This window comes from Nicotiana tabacum, chromosome 17 (assembly GCF_000715075.1).
Source record: "Nicotiana tabacum cultivar K326 chromosome 17, ASM71507v2, whole genome shotgun sequence".
Lineage (NCBI taxonomy): Eukaryota > Viridiplantae > Streptophyta > Magnoliopsida > Solanales > Solanaceae > Nicotiana > Nicotiana tabacum.
In genome coordinates, this window is record NC_134096.1 from 71,402,689 (window position 1) to 71,410,041 (window position 7,353).

The following is a 7,353-nucleotide window of genomic DNA, read 5'->3' on the forward strand; positions in this document are numbered from 1 at the left end:
AGTATAAGTATACTACAGACGGTACCCAGTAAGTATCAAGACTAACCTCAGTGGAGTAGAGACGAGGTACAGTCAAGACACTCACTAGTCTAATAACATGTGCAATATGATATAAAAATTGATAGGAAACAAATAGCAGTGATATCAACACCAATCAACTAGTGATTTAAACAGCAAGGCAACAGGAACACCATAAACATTACTCAAACAAATAATAAACACAGGTACAACCAATTAATCAAGTCCTTTAAATATACATCTTTTATCTATAAGTTTTTCAACAAAGTCTCTAGAATATAATCCTCTTAAATAAATATATTTCTAATATACTTCCTTCAAATAAATATCTTTCCATTAAAATTCTTTCAAATAAATATCTTTCGAATGTAATTCTTTTAGGTAAATATCTTTCAAATATACTTATTTTAGTAAATATCTCTCTAATATAATTCTTTCAAATAACTATTCTTTTAATATAATTCTTTCAAATAAATATGCTTCTAATATAATTCTTTCAAATAAATATTCTTCTAATATAATTCTTTCAAATAAATTTGTTTCTAATATAATTCTTTCAAATAAATATTTTTCCAATGTAATTCTTTCAAATAAATATGCTTCTAATATAAGTCTTTCAAATAAAAGTTACCATGTGATACTTCATTTAACTTTCTTGGCGTGAGAAATATCTTCAACATATCACCTCAAATGACACGGCAATACCTTTGTGCTCTTGTCTCATTCTCACCCTATATATATATATATATATATATATATATATATATATATATATATACGTAGATCAACTCAATTGGCACGGCAACACCCTTTGTGCATTTACATCTTTCTCACCGTGCATACATATAACAGTACCAACTAGGTGGAAGAAATGCCAATAACAATAAAAGAAATAAAGCGGAGGCACACAGAAAGCAACAACGACTACAAGTCACATAGAAAGAATAGGTGCACAATAACATCTCAAGATAAAGGCATGAATGTATACGCACAAAACTGTGATGACCCAAAATGTCATCTTTAAATTTAATAATTAATTATGTTTTCTAAGACCTAAAAAAGCACTATTCATCATTCCTCTACTTATGTGCGCAGCCCGTATAATTTTTCACAAAGGTTTTATGTGAAAAATTGACTAAAATGTGAAATAGAGCCTTAAAACTCAACTAAGTTGACGTTGGTCAATATTTTGAGCAAACGGACCCGGATCAGTATGTTAACAGTTCCGGCAGGTCCGTATCATGATTTGGGACTTGGACATATGCCTGAAATTTAATTTGGAGGTCCCTAACTCAAATTATGGAAATTTAACAGAAACTAGAAATTTAAAGGCTAAAGATTTTCAAAGTTGACCACGGATTTGACTTTTTGATATCGGGGTCGGAATCTGATTCCAAAAATTGAAATAGCTATGCTAAGTCATTTATGACTTGTGTGCCAAATTTGAAGTCATTCCGGATTCATTTAACATGTTTCGGCACAAGATTTGTAAATTGAAAATTTTGAAACTCAAAAGTTCGAATCGAGGTGTGAATTTTAATTTTAGTGTTGTTTGATGTGATTTAAGGTCTCGACTAAGTTCATATTATGATTTAGAACTTGTTGGTAAAATTGGTTGACGTCCCGGGGGGCTTGGGTGGATTCCGGATGGTTAATGGATTAAAATTTGGACTTAAGGAAAAATCTAAAATTTTGGCCTTCTAGTTTAATCGCACCTGCGGTCAATTTTCCGCAGAAGTGGATGCAAGGACCACTTGTCATTTTAATAATTTATGCCATGTTCAGTGACTTAAGGTTTCGAGCAACCTCGCAATATGTATTATGACCCGCGTGTGTGGTCGAGTTTGAATTACGGATGATTCGGAGTGATTTGGGACACTTAGTTCCTAAAAAGGGAGCTTAAGTCTTAGGATTTTGACCGTAGTCGAAACTGTATGAAGACGAATCCGGAATGGAGTTATGTCGGTTCCGTTACCTCCGTAGTAGAATTAAGCTTGTAATGGCAAAACTCAAAATTTTGGAATGTTTGACCGTGGGGTTGACTTTTTGACATCGGGGTCAGAATGCGATTCGGCACGAGTTTTAGAAGTTGGAAGTTTTATAAGTTCATAAGTTTGATATGTGGTGCGAGTTGTATTTTAGGCGTAATTTGATGTGATTTGAAACCTCGAGCGAGTCCGTGATACGTTATGGGACTGGTTGGTATGATTGGACGGGGTGCCGAGGGGTTCGGGTGTGTTGCGGAGTGGTTTCGGACCAAATTGGAGCTGTTTGGACTGCTGTTGCTGAAATCTGGTTTCCTTCTTCGCGAACGCGAAGGGAGTCCCGTGTTCGTGAAGAGGAGTTTGAGGTGCTGATGATTTGTCCTTCGCGAACGCGAAGCTGTGAACATGAACGCGAAGGAGTGGGGTCAGCTGGTCATCGCGAACGCGACGAGGACTTCGCGAACGCGAAGCGAACATGATGGGGCAGAAGCAGTTGGCCTTCGCGAACGCGACGCTTGTCACGCGAATGCGAAGAAGGATTGGAGGCAGCTGGATTTTGGCCTTCGCGAACGCGAAAGAATGGTCGCGAATGCGAAGAAGATGTATCTGGGTAGAATTTAAAGTCTCAAAAACGGGGGTTTGAGTTCATAACTCAAAATCAAAGTTGGAGCTCGGTAGAAGGCGATTTTTGGAGAGATTCTTGCGTGGGTGTTTGGGGTAAGTGATTCTTATCCAGCTTTGATTAATTTCCATGATTATGTCTTTGAATCCATCGTTTAATTCGGATTTAATGAAGGAAAAATCAATATTTTTGTAAAATCTTCCAAAAAGGAAAATTTAAGATTTGGAGGTCGATTTGTTATTGGACTTCGATAAAATTGGTATGGTTGAACTCGTATCGGAATGGGTGTTTGGATTTCATGAAAATTATATCGGGTTCCGAGAGGCGGGTCCCACGTTGACTTTTGTTGACTTTTTGGAATAAATTTTTAAGTCGGCCCGGAGGTCAATTTTTGGAATAAATTGAAGTTATACAATTAATTTGGATAGATTTGAACGGCCCGGAGGTCAATTCAAGCAAGAAGGCTATTTTGGAATATCGGCCTAACTTCAAAAAGTAAGTGTCTTGCTTTGTCATGACCCAATTTTCCCTCTGTTGGGTATCGTGATGGCACATTGTTTTAGGGACTAGGTATGCCTAACAATAATTAAAACAACAACGTTATTTAAATAGAATCTCTTAAAATCCCAAAACCGGTAGTACAAGTCATAAGCTCTACAGAGTGTTTGCTAGGAAACTACTAAATACAACTATCCAGAAATAAGTATAAACAGTGCAAAACGAACACTGGAAGGTGACTCCGAAGCCTGCGAACGCAACAGCAGGTATACCTTGAGTCTCCACAGCAACAGTCCACGCAGCTAGCTAACGAACAAGTACCTGGATCTGTACAAAAATTTACAGAAGAGTAGCATGAGCACACCATAGCGGTGCCCAGTAAGTATCAAGACTAACCTCGGTGAAGTAGTGACGAGGAACAGTCAAGACACCCACTAGCCTAATAAGCTGAACAGATATAAGCACATGAATAACAGAAGTATGATGTATACATAACGACTATGCAATATGGCTCACAATACAGTAATGGAATTAGAGCAAGAAAACAACAAGTATCATCGGAATATCATGAAAACGACGCAGACAAAGTAAATGGAACACAACCTAAATCTGGAATCACGAATACAGCAAGGACAAGTAATAACTCAGTAATTAGAACCGCTTTTACATCAGGTTTTAGTCAACAACTCCACGAGATACCGAACCTCGGATAATTCACAACTCACGGGTCTCAATACCTGAACCCTAACACTTGGCATCCTATGCCCTCATAACACCTCCTGACCACAGTGACGACTCACGTGCCAATAGAGCCATTCTCACATAGAAGACAAGTAAACAAGGGTGAGCATCTATGCTCAGCAATATCAAGGACACCTCTTATCCGATAAGAGTGCTTAACTACGTGTATGCTTGTGCAAGTGTCCTACCATAGTCCATATCAACAAATAAGCATAAGGAAAAAGAACGGGCAGCACGTAGAATATTTTCTCACAGCTTTCACAAGATAAAGCTCACACAGGTATGTATACGACTTCACAAATATCAACAATAAGAATGCCCCAGGCCACAAATCAATCCCTGATACAGCCCACTTTGTCTCGCCACATGTGCAATAGTAACATAATGGCCCGCCTTCTCTCGCCACACGTCCATAATAATGTTTCCACCTTACACACACACACACACACACACACACACACACACACACACACACACACACACATATATATATATATATATATATATATATATATATATATATATATATATATATATATATATATATATCGCCGCATGTGCAAAATCAATAGTAAATATTGCACGGTAGAAACCTCGTGCAACCCCATAACAACAACCGCACGGTAGAAACCTCGTGCAGCATTACAACAAATATAACAACAACAATGGAAATAATACAAAGTACGACAAGCAAATCAACTCAAGAACTTTTAAAATCACAGGAAAATGTGGGACCAAATCACAAAGAATAACCACAGTAAATAATGTTAGGCGTAAAGAGAACAACTCAACAAAGGAAAACTAATGTGTATCAACGATCCCACAATGTACATTTCAACAATAGGGAAACTAACACGAGTCAAATAATTTCAAATAAAACAAGTCGACTAAGATGTAGGATATCTAAAACTTCTTTTAAGGTTGAGAAATTACTAAGAATTTTCAACAATTAAATTAAGGATAAGCAGCGGAAAGATAATCATAACCTCAATTAAGACTGAACAAATTATAAGATGAAACAATAATAATTTCAAATAAAACTAAGCAGTTATGAAAAGATAGCATGACAATAGAGGAGGTAAAATCTTCAGTTAAGTCAAATAAAAGTCAAATAGGCAATAAGAGTGATTCCTGAAAGTAATTAATTTTAATTAAAGTATGTAGAGGCGAAACTAGTAAATAGGAACTTAATCATATCAAGAACAACTTCATACTCAGTGAATATAAGGACCTAAGAATCCTAAAAGGCCAACTTTCCACAAATAAGTCTGTGCGCGCACTCGTCACCTCGTGCACACGGGCTACAATCAATATAGAAGACTCAAATCCTAAGGGGGAAATCCCCCACACAAGGTTAGGCAAGATACTTACCTCGAACCAAGCTCAAACAGTCTGTAAGAATGTCTTTTCCTCAATTATCCAACTCCGAATGGCCCAAATCTAGCCAAACACAATTGCATAACATGAATACAACAATAATAGACTTATCTAATCAATGAAATCAATATTTAATAAAATTTCCAAAATTCGCCCTAAAAGGTCGACCCGGGCCCACGTCACGGAATCGGGTAAAAGTCACAAAATATGAACACCCATTCACTCGCGAGTTCACTCGTACCAAAATTATCCAAATCCGATGTCTAAATCCCAATCAAAACCCATTCACTCGCGAGTTCACTCGTACCATTTTTCCTAAATTTTCAATCCAAACCCGAAACTAAATGGAGAAAATAAATATGGATTAATGGAAAACAACCAAAAACGAGTTAGGAAACATTAACCCAAAGTTTCCTCTGAAAAACCCTCAAAAAAATTGCCAAATTCCGAGCTCTCAAGTACAAAAATGAAGAATGAAACCAAACCCTCGTATTTCTCTTTTCTGCCCAGGCGTGACCGCACCTGCGCATAATTAGCGCATCTGCGCGACCGCAGGTGCGCATGTCCAACCATACCTGCGCTTCCTCTCGCTTCTGCAGAGCCGTTGATGCGCACAATTTCTCCGCACCTGCGGAGACTGTCAAGTCCAGCTCTTCTCGCACCTGCGCCTCAATCTTCGCATCTGCGGGCATCACAGATGCGGAATTTTCCTCACACAAGCGACCCCTGGCACTCCTCCATTTTTCCGCTTCTGCGCTTGCCTCTCTACACGTGCACTCTCGCACCTGCAGTCTCTTCTTCGCAGGTGCAAAAATACCAAAAGCCTGAAGACTTAGCAGTAACACAAATCAAACTTTTAATCCGTTAAGAACCAGAAACTCACCCGAGGCCCCCGGAACCTCAACCAAACATACCAACCAATCCTAATACACCATACGAACTTAGTCGAGCCTTAAAGTCACATCAAACAACGTCGAAACCACGAATCGCACCATGAATCGAACTTATAAATTTCAAATCTTTCAACTTCTAAAACTAGTGCCGAAACCTATCAAATCAACCCGGAATGACGTCAAAATTTGCAGACAAGTCCCAAATAACATAACGGAGCTGTTCCAACTCTCGGAATCACATTCCGACCCCGATATCAAAAAGTCCACTTCCGGTCCAAATCTCCAAAAATTGACTTTCGCCATTCCAAGCCTAAATCAGCTACAGACCTCGAATTTACAGTCCGGACACGCTCTGAAGTCCAAAATCACCCAACGGAGCTAATGGAATCGACGGATCTCCATTCCGGAGTCATCTTCACATAGTTCCGACTAAGGTCAAAATCCTAAGACTTAAGCTTCCGTTTTAGGGACTAAGTGTCCCAAATCACTCTGAATCATCCGGTAACTGAATTCAACCACGCACGCAAGTCAATACATATAATATGAAGCTGCTCAGGGCCTTATGCCGCCGGACGAGACTTAAATTCTCAAAATGATCGGCCGGGTCGTTACATCCTTCCCCTCTTAAACAAACGTTTGTCCTCGAACGTGCTAAGCATCGCCTCGAAGTCTTGAAATCACTGAAAGCACATATTCAACATGCACCCATGGGTGACCCCACGTCACCCCAATCCACAAAAGCTTGACGACACCATCTCAACTGTAATTTATCCTTTCTATCAACACCGATAAGCCTTAGAGTCAAAATTCTCACCTTCCATTTGTCTTCAAAAGACTCGATTCTAAATCCATAATCGATATCAGTCTCAACCAGCTGTAACAACTAATACCTACACCCACAAGGTACGACCACACAATAAAACGCCACACATAGGCCCATAATAACATTTCTGATCACAATAGCTGCCCGAAATCAAAACCAACACCGACAATTAGACCCATATCCGTTAGCAACCCGTTTTAAACCTCGACAACGCTGATAATGATGCAAGAAACATGAAGACCTCATAACTATACATCCAATTCAACAAATAACAACTAACACCATCGGGCACACACCCCGCAAGCCAAAAATCAAGAAGCACATAATGAAATGGACTAAGTATGTAAAGGGAAACACATAAGATAAATATCAAACAATCCCGACAGGCACAACTTT